Raw genomic sequence first — 19,008 nt, 5'->3', positions numbered from 1 at the left:
GTATCTGCGCACTATTCCCTATGCGCGTTGGGTTGTTAGAGATCGTTGATCAGAGAAAAGCCTTCGTTGTGTATGAAGGTCCAGAGAGATGTACCCTTCCTGCAATTTTTTGTAGCCCCAGGTGGTGTGGTTGGCATCAAAATCGCCAACCAACCACCAGCAGTGGGTCTTTGCCGGAAGCCTGATGGGCTTTGCATAGGGCGACAGTGAGTGGGGCATCCGCCGTCTTGGGAGGGTTATAAAAGTTCAATACAAAGAGGTTTTCCATTTGGAATTTTTTGCGAGTAGCTCTACCAGGTGCCTGTCGAAAGTATCTACTTCGAGCGGGTGATCGGTGGCTGTGAATGAACTGTGGACGAGCATTGCCACGCGCGGGTTCAAAAAGATGGGGAACGTTGCACCATTGGAAAATTTTGCGGACGCTTTCATTGTGATTGCGGCAGCGCCTATCGCCACGACTCCACTGGAGGCTACAAGTGATGAAACCCCTAATCCGATCACAGCGGCTGTGCATAGGCGCTGGTCCAGAAAAAGGCCACACACAGGCGTTCCGGCGCTAACCGAGGCTCTTTGGACCGAGATATTGCGGCCGCCTCCTCGAACCAAGATATTGAGGCCGCCTCCTGTACGCCTACCCGACTGCAAAACCATCTTGCCCACACAGAGAGGACTGAATGTAGACCAATGGACTAACCCATTGGTCTAATGTGAGTGATTGGGAAGGCCGTGAGCTTACCTCCAGGCGAAGTCAGCCGGCTAATTTTCGCCTACGTCCGCAACAGTATCCTATTCTGGTAAGCACACCAGATGAGCACACCTCATTGAACCTGTGCATCATACAACATTTTCGCCTGTGCGAGTGCCCTTATCTCGTTTCGGTGAACACAATGACGTATGACAGCTCGTGTAAATGAATCCTGTGTGAATCCAGAAATGACTGCATGTGAACTTACGGATCGTCTCCTTACACTGGGGCTATATCGTCCAGCAAGCAGGTATTATGAACCAATGGAACACGGTTCACGTCCATTTCGACCAACTCCGGGACTATTCCACTACGTTCGGTACTACGGCACCAAATACCGGCGCCAAGTGCATCGTCCCCACCTGCATGTCCCTCCTTCCAGTCGGCACATCACTTTGACTACGACCCTGCACAGAATCGCTTCATCTACGAGATGCAGGTATGCCGCGATATGCTTGACGAGTAGGTGGCTGCACTAAAAGACAAATCAACAACGCGCTCAATTCGCTCCACGACCTTGCTAACGTGGAGCACACGACACTATCAACGCCTGAACACTCCAGTCTGTCAGGAGCTAACCGCCATCCTGGCGGCCAATAGGAGCATACATTATTTATTTATTTCGTGTACCCTCGCATATACGCATCACTCGTCAGATCCAAACACGTGGTGCGTAATGCGGACAAACTTGTCGCCTGGTAATGGAACTTCAGGGGGTGCCGCCACCAGCAGGGACCTCAGGTACATTACATCGATACGCCATGGCGGTTTGCCTTCAGGAGCTTAAGTGCTTCAGGAGCCTCGCGGAAGACAAAGAACGCGGCAACAGCTCGCAAATCATGGGGACGTCCTGCGTCCAACCACTTATAGCTCTTAGGCATTCTGAGGCCGCCGACACGCCACATCAAATTTCAGAAGTAGTTGCACAATATAAACGCACCTTAATTGTGTTAGAGCGCAGCTCGTAAAGGTCCGTTCCTCCGGTGAGCGTCGGCGGCGGAGGCGTAACTGGGCGATCGGCACAAGAGCGACAGATGAAAGAGCGAACGCGGAGCCGCAGATGAAAGACGCGGGCCGCAAACAGCGGGCGCCAATAAGAGCAGCCCCTTCAATGACGTGCGCGCGGTAAACAAGTTTGATGCGGACCTATCAGACGACTCGATGCGTACCCGTATTGAGGCTCAGCCAAAGCGCTAGTATTTTACTACTGTCTGCTTGCGTCAGCTCTCGCTCGCGCTTGTTTCGTTTGCTTGGTTTGGTCTCGCTCGTGCTTGTTTCGATTGTCATGGTTTTCCATTGCTTTGTAAACTACGCAGTGCACATAGTCCGTAACGATGAAGTGCTGGTGAGAATCTAGCTCACAAACTGAGGAATTCGGTGTAAGTCTTTTGCGGCCGCTTTGCAAATGACGTTTCCAAACGCTTTCCCACTCCGGGTCGGCGATCGCTTCAAACAAAAGCTTCGCCGCTTGTTTGGTTCAACACTATCGTGTGCTGCATCCGGGGGCGAGACAATGGTTTAAGCGTTGCTTAGGTTCCATCCGTGTGTTTTAGCACCGTACATGGAGAGAAAAGAGGCTGCAAGACCACCTAACAAGCATTTTGCAGTCGCAGAATAGGCAACAAAATGTAAGAGTGAACGATCGAACATCCACCACCTCACTCGGCCCCAGCGGCTTCAGGCGCCCATATATGAGTCGCTGCGTCCGCGCGCTTCTCTCCCCTCTTCTAGTTCACTGTACTCTAGTTGGCAAATAGTTCCCGCGACCAGGTATAGGTTCGTGGTCGTAATTCTACCCACCCACCCACCCACCCACCCACCCACCCACCCACCCGCCCACCCACCCAGTTGGAGTGGTTTTCAATGGTCTCAGCCGGCAATCGTGCAGATTCGAGTTCGACAAAGGACTGAAACGTAGCTACAATAACAGCGATAGTAGCCGGGTCTTTTGTGGCCAACATATTAAAGGCGATAGCCCTGATGCCTTTGAGTACGTGGCGTTCTTTTTTCTGACTAGGATATCGAAGCGTCCACGCTGCGAGAAGGTGTGAGTACATCCTCAATATATAAGGAAGAGGACTCGCCGAGTGGTTGTCTGCGATTATAGAGTGTCTTTTTTGTGAGGGCGGAGCGAACAGCGGGCGGAGTACGAAAAACTTATCGGAGCTTCTGTTTCAGAGTACTCCTGTCGGCGAAGTCGATCTCGCGGTAGGGAAACCAAGTCTTCGCTGCGCCCATGAGATCGGAGACGTGTTGTAGCTTCAGTCTCCCGTCCCAACGGTTAGCAGAACTCACCCGGTCAGAGTTGTCAAGCCAATACTCCCCATTTTAACAGCAAATTACGTCAGCGCAGAGATGGAAATCCTGCTGGAGCCCACTGGCGATCTAAGATTGAGAAGCCGCGGCAGGCGTAGCCGAGACTGTAGATGTTGAAATGCCAGATGTCTCGTCATGTGGCATGCTGGGCGGTTAGGTGGCACAAACGGCGACCTGAGCGAAGCTCCAGCAGGAAGAGCGGGCAGTGCAGAGGACGGTGAGCAAGAAGCAGCCTCCACAGCCTGCGACGTGTCAAATCATCATCATCATCCCCATCATCATCATCATCATTTATTTGTTATCATCAACCCATTTATGTCCACTGCCGGACGAAGGCCTCTCCCTGCGATCTCCAATTGCCCCTGTGCTATGTCAACCAATTTCAACCAACACCCGCGAATTACCTATTTTTATCGCCCAACCTAGGATTCTGTTGTCCTCGACTGCACTTCCCTTTTCTTGGCAGCCATTCTGTAACCCTAATAGCCGACCGGTTAGCTAACCTGCGCATTACATGACCTGCCCAGATCCCTCTTTTTCTCATAATGTCAATTGGAATAACGACTATAACCGTTTGCTTCCTGATCCAAACAGCTCTCTTTCTGTCTCTTAACGTTATACTTAGCATTATTCGCTCCATCGCTCTTTGAGAGGTCCTTAACTTGCTCTCAAGCTTCTCTGTCAGTCTCCAAGTTTCTGCCCCATATGTCAGCACCGGTAAAATGCACTGATTGTACACCTTCCTTGTCAATTATAATGGTTGGCTTACAGTCAGGAGCTGACCATGTCTGCCGTATGCACTCCAACCCATTTTTATCCTGCTGTGGATTTCCTTCTCGTGGTCAGGATTAGCGGTGAGTATTGATCTTATTAACCTTGGTAAACTTACTCCTTCACAGAATGTAGAGGCTGAACGGTGATCTCAAACCTTTGTGCACTTGCGCGGCTATTCATGATCATATTTGTCTTCTGCACTTGATTCTTGAACCCCACTTTTACACTCTGTTAAGGCACTCAATCATTTGTTGCAACTTGTCTGCAGTATTGTTGAGTATATATAACAACGTCATCTTCAAAACGGAGGTTGCTGAGATATTGGCCGTCGATCCTTACTGCTCAGTCTTCCATGTTTTATAGCTTGAATGCTCCTTCCCAGCACGCAGCGAATACCATTGGAAAAATTGTGGCTCCTTGTCTGACCCCTTACTTTTTATGTATCTTGCTGCTTTTCTTGTGTAGAAATAGGGTAGCTGTGGAATCTCAGTAGATATTTTCCAAGATATTTATCTAAGTGGTCTGGACTGCTTGTTTGCCTAATGCCTCTATGACTGCTGGTATCTCATCTGAATCAAATGCCTTCTCCTAATCTAAGAAAACCATATAGTGGGACTGATTGTACTCTGTCGGTTTCTCGATTACCTGATGAATCACATGGGTGTGACCCATTGTTGAGTATCCCTCCCTGAAGCCAGCCTGTTCCCTTGGTTGACTAAAGTCATGTGTTACTTTTATTCTATCGGAAATTATCTTGGTGAATATTTTATGTAATGCTCGGAGTAAGCTAATGGGCCTATAATTTTTCAATTCTTCCACGTCTCCTTTTCTTGTGGATTAGTGTAATGTTGCCATTCTTCCAGTTTTCTGGCGCCCTTGAAGTCGAATAACACCTCGTATACAGAGCCGCAAGTTTATCATGTATTATGACTCCTCCACCTTTGATTAAATCGCCTGTTATTCCATCTTCTCTTACCGCTTTCCCCCATTTCATGCCTTGCAAGGCCTTCTAATCTCATCTGTAGTTATAGAAGCAGTTCCTACCTGTTCATTACTGCTTCGAATGGAGGTATCGTGGCTCCTCTGGCTACTGTACTGGTCAGGACAGAATTCCTCCGCTGCTTTTACTGTGCCTTCGAGATTGCTGATTACATTACCCTGCTTATCTTTCAGTGCATACGTCTTCGTTTGTCCTCTGCAATGTTTTCTTCTCCCTGATTTCATGCTGCGTTCATTTTTACGGGTTCCTCAGCCTTGCTCGCGATATAATTTCAAATATCCCCCATTTTCCCAGTTTACAGTTGTTGATCTCTTGAATTGGGCGCTTTCGTTCTTTGTCTTCACTTTATTAGGTCCTTTGTTACTTGGGAGAGGTTGCCTACTGGTTCTCTTGGGCCTTATTTCCCATTTCAATCGCTGCCTCTTAAGCGAGCCTAGTTGCTGTTTCATTCATTACCGCTTTATCATCTTCATCTCGCTATCCATGGCTGCATATTTGTTTCTATGTACGAACCTGAATTTGTAGGCTTGTACCCTTACTGCATCTAAGTTGGCCTGCTTCTTCTTGGCCAACTTTACTGCTTCTCTCTTCAAATTACGTGAATCCTAGCCCTCACTATCCTATGATTACTGCACTTTGCCTTACGTAACACTTCTATATCCTGCACTATGCTGGGATCAACCGAAAGAGGGAAATCAGTTTCATTTCTTGTTTCACCATTATGACTTTTCCAGGTCCCCTTTCCGTTGCTACGATTCCTGAAAAAATGTGTTCATTATGCGAAACTTATTCCGTTTAGGTAATTCTACCCGCATTTCTTCTCTAGTGCTCCTAGAATCTACGCCGTAGTTTTCAACTGCTTCTTCCCCAGCCTGCTTTCTCCCCACTGTTGCATCGTAGTCACCAATTACTACAGTATACTGATTTTGCACTTTTCTCATTGCTAATTCAACATCTTCAGAAACTGATCTACTTCATCATCATCGCGACTGGTTCTTGCAGCGTAGGCTTGTGCTACCTTTTCTCTTAGTTAAGTTTGATTACAACTACTGGTACGCTCTCAGTAATGTTGTAGAATTCGAGAATGTTGCCCGCTATGTTCATATTGATTAGAAATCCTACATCGTATTGCTTCTTATCCGGTGTACCTTTATAGCAGGGGAATCGGCCGTTATTCTGCGCTGTATAAGCCTCACCAGTTCTTCTAATCTCACTAATGCCAATTATATCCCAAACAATGTCCGATTGTCCCTATGAGTCCTGCTAAGCCAGCCTCACGCAACAGAGTTCGGGTGTTCAAGGTTGCCAAGGTCAGTTTTTATTGGTGGCCTGTCCGGGTTTCTTAGCACCCTCTTCTGCGTTACATGTCTTGGTGAGTTGCTCCACAGCTGCTGGGGACTGAGGGCTGTTTGTTAATAGAATGAGAAATTTGGCAAGCAGTGGCCGATAACTGCACCAGAGAGGCCAATTCCTGTTCTGATGAGGTGGTGGTGTTATGGTGGTGGTGACGTGGTGAATGTCCTTTGTGGAAGCTTAGTGGGCCTTCCTTATTTGTGTTTACGTCATTATTATGGCCCCCACTAGCTCTCGGCTTTTTTTCCGGTGTGAGGTGCCACTCTAAGCCTGGAGACAGCATGACCATTAATACGACACGAGGACATGCCGTACCGATCATACTGAATTCAAAGATCAATCTCAAGATGATTCTCCAGTAGCCATGAAGACGAAGAACCCGATGTTATGATGATCATGTGCGGACGATGAAAAGTGCCTAATAAATGCCACAATATGTATATAGCGTGTGTGTGTGTCAATGTGCATGCGTTCTTTCTTTCTAAGGTTTTCTTTATACTGGAAACAACAGAATGCCGCAAATACTTTTGTTTTTATGTATGTCTGGAACAGCAATGCATGTCAAATAATTTAAACATAATAAGTACAGGTAATTGAGGATGACATAATACCGCCTTGGCAGTTATCCGATATTGTAAAAGGCCTTTATGGGAATTGTGAATCGCGTATCTTCGTACTATGCTAGAGTGAAGCAAAATACGGTAATTCAATTTAGAATAAGTTCTGCAAAAGTCCGCAAGGTGTAGAAGTCACAAAGAGGGAAATAATTGGCTTCCGCTTGAGAGTAGCATGCAGCTAAACGACATTCAACAAAGAAAAGCAAATTATTGTATTTTGTGCGCATGAAAAATGATATACCGTGTCGGTCTCTCAGAAACAGATCCTGGCCGTTGAAAAATAAGTGTACTACAGGTCGGGCAATTATGTTAGGGAGCGGACTAATACTTCTCAGAGGATGGCCATCCTGCTATCTAGGCTGGCGAGGAGGCTAGAAACAGCTAGAAGCGCAGGAAGAGTGAGTATGACATGTGAGTTCTGCTGAAATCCTTACGAAGGAATGTTTCGCACACAAGAAAAAAACTTCCATGTTGACACCGCAGCTTTGTTTTTGCGATAACCGAGTACTTTGAAAGTGAACCTCTGTTTGCCTACGTTCGGGGTCTGACATGGCTACATGTTGGGTCGGCTACTATTCAGACTGACATATTTTGAAATCTGTATGTAAAAGTTTTATGGAAGTATTGCAGAAGTCACTTACATAATCCTCGTTTTCCTATCACGTATGAGCAGTCCCGTTGTGTCCACAAAGAACATGAAAATATAATGTAGGCTCCCAGGCATTTTTAGAGCGTAGGGATCTGTTTATGGAATGGTAAATTATATTTAACCGATTCTTTGATTCATTTTAATTTTTTCAATGTAGTCATTCTGCATGTGCTACTGGAGATGTGCACGTTGTTGGCCATTCCTTGAGAATGGTGTGCATCTTGACATTCATGTCCCACAGCGATCCTCACACAAAACTTGAACAGATATCGTTGGGTCCATAACATATTTAAAGCACGCCTTCCTAATAGGGGTGTGCGAATATTGAAATTTTCGAATACGAATCGATTACGAATAAGGCAAAAAACTGTCTTCAAATATCGAATCGAATATCGAATATGTACGTACGTAGTATTAAAAAGTTGCAAAATGTGGTAACAATAGCTTTATAACACTTGTTAAAAATATTGCATTTTACAACGCTGCTGAAGGTTAAAAACACACTCATTACAGATAATGCGCACAGGTAATGACAAGTAATGCTCTCAGTCAAGTAATGCACTTTTTAGTGGTTATCATAAAAGAAAACTAACTGCTCAAAATGTTCAGTAAATGCGCTGTATGCACTGTGACAATTCAAACGGTAGAAAAGACTTTCACTTCGAACTGAGGTGGCAGCGATGGCGAAGTACTCCTGGGCGAGTACGTGAAGCGGCCAATGGACTGCTACCACTCATAAGGATCCTTGCCCATTTCGAGAAGATGCTCTTCCGTATAGTCTGTAACTTCCCTCTGAGAGGCAGATACCAAATGTGCGTTCGCCTTGTTCATCACTAGACCGTCAAAAGCTTTCCATACAGTGGACACGGACTCGACGCTGGCATGCCAGTGTCCTCACTGGGTTCTACGCGAGCTGCGCGCAGCTCCCTTGTTGCAATGCCAGATAATCTCACCAGACGCCTGATGAACTTAAAGCTTGGATCAAGAAACAGGTTGACCACTTCGTCAAATTCTCACTCAGCGAAACCAGTCCTGACAGATTTTGCGAGATTGTTAGCAAACGCTGAGTTGCCTTTGCAATCTTCGAGGCAATGCAGCATTCCAAAAATAATTGGAATTTGACAGGACAATGAGGGGTACTTTCCAGCACTTCAGATCACAGTGGCGTCAAATAAGGTCTTCGATGCCTGCAAAAACTCCACTGCACCTCTTCACTTTGCAGAGTTAAAGGTATCTAAGCTCGTGTCCGAAAAGGTGAGTTCAAATCTGATAGACTCTTAGAGTTCAAGGAGCCCTGAGAGGGTGAGGTACTGACTGTTCCATCTTGTGTCAACATCCTACACTACATAGAGCACGTCTTTGTTCAGCTACGTCTGCAGATCGATCAGTCTTTTGTGTGCACTAGGGCTATGCTTGCAGTTCCCTACAATCGCTTTAGCCTTCTTGCAGAGTGTGTTGATTGTCGGAGTACACGACATTTCATTGCTGATCACTTGGTGCAGAGTGTGCGCAAAGCAGGCTCGCTGGAGCTAAGGCAGTCTCCTGGTAGCCGCTCGGATACTGCAGCCACTCGGATATTGCGGCCACTTGGATATTGCGGCCGCTGTTCGTCACGATGTACTTCACGAAGTCGATTGGTATCTCCCAGTCGGTGCATAGCTGCTCCAATGACGCAGCTATGTTCACAGCCGTGTGATTCTCCGGCATGTGTCGCGTGTTCAAAGTCAACTTTTTCATGTCGAACTTCACCGCAGGAAAATGACACGTGAGGCTTACAAACCCCTCGTTGCCCCGTGACGTCCAGATATCGCTCGTAATAGCGAGAGTGCTTGTTCCATGTTCAAGTACTTTTAGCAGCTTGTGTCGTACCTTTGCTGTTGTGTCGTTGTACATGCGCGGGACGAGCACACGCGACAATTTTGTCCGAGGTGGCTGACTGTATCACGACTCTACAGCTGCTTTGACCAGTGCTTTGAACTGATGTGGCAGAAATAGTGAAGAAATGAATGGCTGCCACATTCTGGTGAAGTGCGTTTTCTTTCTTCTGAGACAATGACTGCTGTCTCTGCTGAACTATGTCATCCAGTGTCGGTGGATTCTTCAATGGAGGATTTGCAGTGGCCTCTTTTTGGTACTCTTCCATCACCAAAGGGTGCTGCTTCACCTGATTTTGAATAGTAGTGGTCATTCCCGCTGGTATTTCAAGAGTATGTTCGCACGACTTGCACCGAGCTGTCGATGGCGAGAGCTTTGTGTAGTGCCGCCAAAGGAGACTTCTTCCGGCTTCCTTTTCTTGCTTGCCCGGTGGCTCGTCACCTGCAGTTGATGCCATTCTTAGAGAGAACGCCTGATCGAGCGCTGTATCAGCACTGAGATAGTTGCAAATAGCGCAGTGGCGAAGTTAGCGTGTTTTGCGTTTGTCTCGAAAAGAAGCAGCGCAGCAGGTAGCAGAGAGCCGCGATTACATGAGAAAAGCGGGAACACAAGGCGGGAGTCGTCGATGGCGATGCAACGTTCTCCTAGGACATATTTATTTCTTTTTAATTTCCGAACATCTAAAGATTGTCCAGGTAACGCTTTGGGGGTACTATTTCATCGCATATAGTTACAGAGTCCTAAAGGACATAATATATGGTTATGAAAGAGCCATAGAATAAAGGTTGGTAAAAATAAACTGAAACTGATCGTGTCTCACGGGCGTCATGCAGGTAGACTGAAACCGAGCATACAAATAATGAGCCGGTCATGCGAAATTCTCAGTGAATAAACATGTTCTGAGGAGAACGCGGAGCAAGCATATAATTCGCCGTTTCTACCGTTATTGGGCCATCTTCGAATAATCGGGAATTTACGAATATGCTTTTCTCGAATCGAATACGCTTCGAATAAGGAAAATATTCGATTCGTATTCGAAATTTCGAATATTCGCACACCCCTACTTCCTAGTTATAGAATGGTGATATATACTTGAGCGATTCTTTGTTTTACTATATTTTTTCAATGTAGTCATTCGCTATGTCGTACTGTGATTGTATCCGTTCATGGTTAATCTCATGAATGTGTATGTTGCGCTGCGACACAAGAGATACACAAATCCTAACTGTCGCTTGGTAAGTGTAGTGTTTTTGTGTGCACACGCGTGTCATTACCATTTTCTCCTCAACAAGTATCAGACATTGCCTTCTTGCCTTTGACGTTACTGCTCGTACGTGTCACACTGTGCATGCACATGATTTGGAGTTTTCATTTTCACAGTGCTTGTGAATGATTGTGAAAGAATTGCATGAAAATTACGTTGTGACCTTTTTAATTGACCAAAATAAGAGGGTCCATTAGTATGTAGGTTGCATCGTATCAGAGCAAACAAACTTACACGCATCGTAATTACTTGTAAAGCCTTTGCAACCGCTTTATCCAAGCTTGGCTTCACATTGACTCCAATATCTGGGTTGGATTTGCGCGATTTCTTTCATATGCACTACGATTTCCTATCACGAACAAAGCTCAGGCTGGAAATTGCCAAATTGATTGCTTGCTAGACATTAGAACTTTCTCATGCTGTTTACGGTGTTTTGTTTAACTGGGGTGTCTAGAAAACATTTGTATTGTTGGTGGTACCTACACATTCATGCCGGTCGATTGATATTGCCTATGTTCGCGAATAAAATTGCCTTGCCATGCGTAGGATAGCCAATAAATGGAAAAGTAAATTTCCTTCTAACTGGTCCTAGGTTATTACTAAAATGTACCCATAAGTTTATGAAATGGATGCAACGGCCGGTGAGCAGAAAACTCCACAAGACAAAATAAGGTTTCTTTTTAGACCAAAAAGAATTTTAAAGAATCGCCTCTGCAGATAGCGTCATTGTAGCCTTTGAGCACAATTGCACTAAGAGGCGGAAATTCCCCGCAAAAGAAAATGAAATGCATAACTTACGAATTAGTAGAAATTTCCTAATAGTTTTTATATTATTATAGCTACGCCACATATTGCAATGTTGCAATGCATATTCGTTTGGACCTACTTCTAATGATTGCATAGGTAGCGAGCTACTGGCCCTGAAACCATCGCTAAAGATGAAAAATTCTTCCTCTTGGTTTTTATTTCCAAACCCACCGTTTTATGCATTGAAATGCAAAAGTAACTGGAACACGCATGGGTCTCGTCGCACTTTGTGGCAGTGTATATGTCGAAACTTGTGTCAATTTGAAAACTTGTTCCAAATCTATGCGCTTTGCTAACTCCCTCTCTAGAATTTGTAGGCGTCATTATGTACCGTTACGAAAATAATAAAAAAATGTTACTAATCTTTTAGTAATAAATGAAGTACGTATTTAATCCTGTTGTACAGGTAATGCTGCCCAACTCTTTGGATAACCTTTCTCAAGGACAATAATTCTGGTGTGGGCCACAAAAGATTAAAAGAAAGAATCTGTGTGGTGAACAAGAATAACAACAAAAAGCAGCTGGTATATTAATTTTTTTCTGGCAGCCAGTTACATAAAAAATGCAATCAAGAAAGCACTTATCCTAATAGAGTGCGCTGATGAACATCGCTCATTCGTAGGGGCGGTTTTTTGAACAAATGTTGATTGTTAAACAGAAAAGTAATATTGGTTCAACAAAGATATATTTAACAACGGTAACTTGTTCCCTGTTGAAAGCTTGGGGTGCGGTTGCTTCGATGCGCGGTGTAGAATGAATTACGCACCTGGAAAAAGAAAAAAAAGAAATCATATATTATGGTCAGCCACTTTTCTACATCTCATCATACGAGCGACCTAGATCACTCGTTCTTTGAACAAAAATATTCTACTTCATTCAGGTGTGAAATGCCCGATGAAGCACTCACCCTTTAGGTAAGTACTCTTACTCAATAAAAGCCAACATATTTCAAATATATTGTTGGAAGTTCTAACATTTGAGCATGGCAATAGAATCGAAAAGACAATTTCGTTTATTTCTGCAGGTGAAGGTGGGTGTGAAAACTGACAATAGATAATTTCCTAACGTTGCTGATAATTTTCCTAATGTTTCTTCATATGTGGACTGCCCTTCTCTAGAGTGCCAGCAAAATCAAACTCCAACTGCGCAATCTTCATCTAATAAAGCTACGTTACCAGAATCTGTAGGTTGATCAAAAAACTAGACCTGTCTACGTGTACAGTCCCTAAATTCTGCAAAACAGTTCGTTCAGTTTGATAAGGAATTCTGCCTCTCAGAACTATCACATTGTGCAATCATATTGCGTACACTATGAAAAATGCGCAACGCACCTCTCAACTGGAGCGGCTGTCCATGACCAAAGCCGGGAGGAAGATACTGGACGATCTGGGAATGAGACGCTCGAACGAGGTAGAGATGAAGCTCCCCGTCCCCGAAGAGGTCCGACGCCAGACGGGAATCGACCCCATACCGAAGAACAAGTATCCCGAGTTTAACAAGGGAAGAGGAGCGGCGAGGGCCAAGGCTCTCATCGACCAGCACGCCAACGACGAGAACGCGCGGTATGTGGACGCTGCCGAATACCAACGGAATGCCTTTGCAGCGGTCGTCATAGAGGCGTCAACCGGCGCCACGAGGACGGCAGCGAGCGTGAGAAGCGCCGGAGCGGAACAAGCGGAGGAGCTAGCTATCGCCCTGGCCGTCGCCGACGCAGGTTGCCACACGGTGCTGAGTGACTCAAGACAGGCGGTGCGAAACTTCGCCAAAGGCCAAATCTGCAGGGAGGCTGAGCGCGTACTGCGAGCGGTCAAAGTAGAAGAACTACGACTCAAGTGGTTCCCAGCGTACGCGGGTGACGCGCGGAACGCAATGAGAACCATAATGAGACGGGACACGCAGCGGCGCGAGCGCTAACCAACCGCGCCCCGGCGACCGACCGTCCGCCGTGGTTCGGAACCAAGGACCGCATAACGGATTAGAATCAAATCACGAAGGCCTACCGCCTGGCTCGTAGGACACTCCCACCCCGCACCCGAGACTGAGTCGAGCGGAGGCGGTAGTACTGAAACAGCTCCAGACCGGATCGCCACCGAGCCCGAGACTGATGAATTGCATGTACCCCGAGACATATCCGACAGATATGTGCAGAGTCTGCCGGAGGGAGACTGCAGACTACACGCACATCTTTTGGGACTGCGTTGAATATCCAGAGGAAGCAAAATCAAGAGCGCTCCACGCTCCCACTGCGGCTCGAGGCAGCCGCGAAGAGCTACGACCGAGACGATCAGCTCGGCCGTCCAGCAGGTCCTCGCGGCACTCAAAAGGCACGGATCCAGCGAGCCGGCAACGGCGAGCAGAGACCCGCGCCGAGTAACGGTGACTTCGAGGATAACGTAGGCCCTCGTCGGGGCACGCGAGCGCCCAACTGCAAGCACAAATAATGTTGGCTTCAATCCAATCCAATAGTTCGACACAGAGAATATGATTTGTGGGCTAACGACCACAAGTGCAACGAAATAGAGTTAACTGAAATTGCATATTTACATTGTGTGCGTTGTATGTATGTATCAATATTGCTGGACGGCTGACTCGAAGCACTCTCTGCAATGTTCACAATAAATCCGGCATTACAAAGGAATCGTGTGACTTAGAAGTCTAGCATTAAGAGGCCAAGAAGACCTACCGATAGAGGAGTTTATGGTAATAATAAGCCTTTGTCCCACAAGCCAAAGGATGGTAAGCAATAACCGACCCAAATAAAATTTTTTTGCTAATTTTCCTGCGCTCTAGCGATGGATAATCTAAATAGCGATCACCGTGAAAAGAAACTAACCAACGCGCCAATGGTTAATCGTGTTTCGTACTTAGAAGCTCGTGAGCACAGGCCCTGGTCTAGAATCCAGTGTCTTGAAAATTCTGTCGGAAACCTTCCATAATTATTTCCTAAGAGAGCCCTAGATTCCTCGCAAACCGTACAAATTCATGAGGGGCGAAAGAAGGAAATGCACGCGACGCCTCTGGAAACAAAGCTGTATGTACATGGTTGAAATAAAGATTTAATTTGATTTCATAATCCGCAGTGACTTGCGCAATCAAGCAAAAGGAACTGAGCGGGCGCTGAAGATGATGGTTCGATATTATTGGCACAACGCCCAGAAAAGGCGAAGGAGTGCCAAAGCTATGATAATCAACTGCCATTGGTAAATGAATAATGATCATGGAGACGTGGATCAAACACGGCTGCACAGAGGCCTAAAATATTCTTTGAAACGTGCGGAAATATATTTGTAATAAAACTAGACAATCATGCCAGACATATGCCATGTAGAAACGATGTACTACGAAGAAGTTATGCATCAAAATATGTCGCTGCATTTCGCACCACTGCCTCAACTGGGCCCTTAAGCATAAGGGGACGGAGGCATGTGCCATGCAGTTCGCTATTATCGCAGCATCAGCATCTTGTGAAAGGATGTGCGTTATCAGACCACAATATTGGTAGCACAAATTAACATCCCGCAAAAAGTTGTAGCCTATTTATGATTAAAAATTGGTCCTGTCCTAAAAAAACAATACCGGATGAAGGGGAATGCAGCATCGTTCAGCTTCGGCTTCTCGACACTGCAGAGGGATGTGGAGGGCGGTCAGCCTTTGATCACATCTACCGCAGGTTGGAGGGTAACTTCCAGGCAGTAGCAAGATATAGGTACCGTAGATGCGCCCTATCCAGAGTCGGCGGAAAATAAACTCAATTTGTCTTGCTTTCGTTAATGGTGGCAAGCGTGAGATGTTGGCTTAACGACGTGAAGTATATGTTGTGTTTCAGTGTCCTACGCACGTTGCCAATGGCCCTTCAGTTTTTTTGCGAAGAAAGAGCCTAAATCCATGAGAGAGACAGATATGGAGGAATTGCTTTGTTTTGTATTTACTGATGTAGCCATTTCGTGATAATTCCCTCTATTTCCTGATGCCCTGGAACTCAGCGCACTATCACATGTTGATGAGATGACTAAATAGTGCGCAGTGTTGAATAACGCTCAATAAAAGGAGGATTAGAGTGCTTTTTTAAAGACTGCAAAGCTTTTAAAACGCTTATGGAGTCGATGAATATTAGAGCCTTATGTAGTAAAAGTTATCTCATGTGCTTTACTGTAAATAATATTGCATAGGTTTCTGCTGTAAAAGTACTTTCTGAAGGTGCAAAACACCGGACCCAGAGAAAGAGGGACTGATAGTGGCGAAAGATACGATTTCGCTTTGATGCATGCGTGTAAAATTCGACTCTAGAATACTTTGACTGAAGTTCTAAAAAGCGGATGTGAGTGCCTGTCTGTGGAGCGTGTTTCGTGACCTTGATAAACCATGTGTCGCATTCTACCAACCGCCAGTGCCACGGAGGTGGCTCTGCTAGTGGCATTAGGCAATGTTCGAGAAATGGGACACCTATTTCGTGATTACCTTTCTGACGCGCAGTGAGAAGGGCTCTCTTGCTGTAAGTGGAGTACAAAACAGTTCGGCCGGTGTGTAATGGTGTATGGTGGTTTAACAGAGGATTTCATGGTTCGAATGCATAGAAGGAAATAAGCAAAGCTGTAGTATGACGACGGCCAAATTAAGAAACCATTAATTCCATTCCACGTAATAACTTTGGACAGAACTTGTCCTGAAGGTACATGTGGCCAATCGGATGCCTAAATGATGAATAAGATCCAGCATCTTTAACGAGGTTGGTGCAGCAGCGTGCCACACCCCGGCGCCATAATCTAAGCGTGATCCTACTAGGCTCTTGTACAGGTTCAATGAGGAATTTCTGTCACTGCCTCATACTGTGCGTGACAGTATTTAGAGAATGTTCATTGTTTATAGGCCTACAACTTTGAGGTACCTAATGTGGGGAAGCAAGGATAATTTAGTGTCAGATGCTTCACATGAAAACTTGCACTCCCTACTTAGATGTAAGCGCTGTCCGTGCATTTCGACAGTGGGCTCCAGCACGAGGATTGTCTTTCTTATAAAGAGGACACCGGAGCTTTTCTCGCGATTTACCTAGAACCGATTTTCCTTAGCCAATTGGGATACATTGTTTAGGCGTAGCTGGACGTGTCGTTGGCAGACTGCGAGGTTACAGCAGTTAAATCCAATTTGCACATCATGGACATATGCTGAATAAAGCACTCTGCGGAATTGATGAACACAGAGTTTGTTTTCTATTAAAAATGAAACAAATATTTACACCAGCCTGCGGCACCCCAGTTTACTGTATAAAGGGCCTGGAGAGATTATTACCAGTTACCAATTACCAGTAACTTTCAATAACGTTTAACATGTTCACTCGGGTACTAATTTCTGACAGATCACGCATGATTAGCGGCACGTGCTGTCGTATGCTTTTTCGATGTCAAGGAAAACCGACAAAAAGTACAGTTGTCGCGCAAATGTGTCTCTAATGACAGCCTCGAGGCATACGAGGTTGTCCATTGCCGACCGCCCTTCCTTGATGTAGGTCGAGATACTTATTGGATTAGAGAATGCATCCTTGCCCTGCTTAAAAATTGGGACAGCGATAGCTTCTTTCATTTAGTTGGAAAGTACCTGCGGCCAAAATGCTGTTAAAAAGTGGGAGCAGCGTCATTTGCGTGTGAATGTGCAACTACCTAAACAAGTACAAGATCCTGTCACCTGCAGGCGCGAAGGTTTCGCATTCGTTCAAGGCAGCTTTGAGTTCGGTGGGGTCAAAGGGATGGTTGTATGGTTCATTTCGTCTGCCTCAATGGTCAAGTTCCTTATGTTCTTCCTTTTCTTTGTAATTGAGAAATTATTTGGAATAGTTCCGTGAATTGAACACACGTTCGAAGTATTCCCCAAGTGCAAAAGCTTGGTCTTCTAGGGCGTTCCCTTTGTCATTTACCAAGGGTAACGGATGGCTTTAGTGTCCCTGAAGAATTCGTAAGCCGTTCCGTACTTTTGCCTCCTTGGTATACGATTTAATGCCTGAAAAGAACCTCTCCCAGCTTGCCCTTCTAGCTTGCCGTCGCGTCCGCCTTCCTTCTAATTTACTGAATTCAACTCGATCAGGTTTTCAGCTGTTGGCGATCGATGGAGTATGCCCCATACTTTGTTTCTTTCTTGACATGCCTGCTTGCACTCTTTCATCCACAAAGGCATTAGTCGTTTGAACGACCTGCCACTTATTTGAAGAATGTATATTTCTGCTGCATCAAAAATAAAGGCGGTGAAATACATTATTATTTCATCTAAACTAAATTCGGTGATCGAATCTCGTGATAAAAACGTAGATTCTTTAAAAAGTTTCTATTCGCCGTAGGCTAGTTTCCATCTAGGAACTTGCAGAGGAGCATCATGTTGGCCAACTAAATTGAGAGTTCCTAGAAAGGTGTCACTTGCGAATGGGTTTTTTACTACATATTATTCTAAGTCGGAACAAAAGGAACCAAACCAAATAGACAAGTCTACTGATGAATATGAATTGTGATGAAGATTGTAATATGTAGGTTTCTTTTTATTAAAGAGATACGCAGCGGAGTTGAGCAAGAGGTTTTCAATGAGTTGCTCACCCACGTCGCATCCTGAGTCTCCCGACAGTGTTGTGAGCGTTAAAATCACCCACAACTATGTAAGGCACGGGAAGCTGATCACTGAGATTTCAAAAGCTTGTTTTTCCGAGATGATGGTTGGAAGTATATAAATGAAACATACCGTTACCAATTTATAAAAAAGAATGGCCCGAACTGATACTCCCTCAAGTGGCGTCTGAATGGCCACACGTTGATAACACACAGATCTTTCTGCAGCTATTGCTACACCACCGCACGACTCGACAGTGTTGTCTCGATCTCTTTTAAAAATGACGTGCTGGCCGAGAAAGCTTGTTTTGAGTAGGCCCTAAATGTGTCTTTTGTACACATAGCACTTTTATATTTTACTTATATAGTTCATAGATGTCGTCGAGGTAGTGGAGGAGACTTCTGACATTCCAGTGTAATATTTGTGTTTGCATGTTGAATGTCTTTTATATGCTGTATGTTTAACAAAATAAAGTTAGCTCACAGAGCGCTTTCTGGGCGCCGTGATGCGAGGTTTGTCTTTTTTGGAGCCTTCGAAAGATTCTTCCCGCTCTTTCGGCGCTAATGGCGCCGTCTGGACATCCACTCTTTCGAGCGGTTTGTTTGGCTTGAAGACCTCGTCTCGGGAGACGAAACCCTGGAAGTCCCCAACGCTGAATTCGATGGCTCCTTCTGAGACAGTGGAGCAGCGCTAGCTGCACCCGCCAAAGAGATGCATCGCTTCACCGCCGGCTCAATATGTCCAGTCCAGACTGCCACGGGAGGCCGTTGTTGGGCTGCCCCCTGACGCATTACTTCGGCAAAACTGACTTTGGACAGCCAGAACACCCACTTGCGTGCTTTCTTGAATTACATATTTTCTTTTGCTTTGGTTGTCACACTGCATTTTTATTTTTTTCATGATGGGCACGACCGTGAGTACGCGGCGTGCTCCCCGGTGTGCTCACAGTTCACACAGTGGAGAGAGCTTTCGCACGATGGAGGGGAGTGCTCGTGAGCACTGCATTTAGGACAAGTTTAGTGG

This window comes from Dermacentor albipictus, chromosome 10 (assembly GCF_038994185.2).
Source record: "Dermacentor albipictus isolate Rhodes 1998 colony chromosome 10, USDA_Dalb.pri_finalv2, whole genome shotgun sequence".
NCBI lineage: Eukaryota > Metazoa > Arthropoda > Arachnida > Ixodida > Ixodidae > Dermacentor > Dermacentor albipictus.
The sequence above is the reverse complement of the archived record's forward strand: the minus strand, read 5'-3'. Positions refer to the sequence as shown.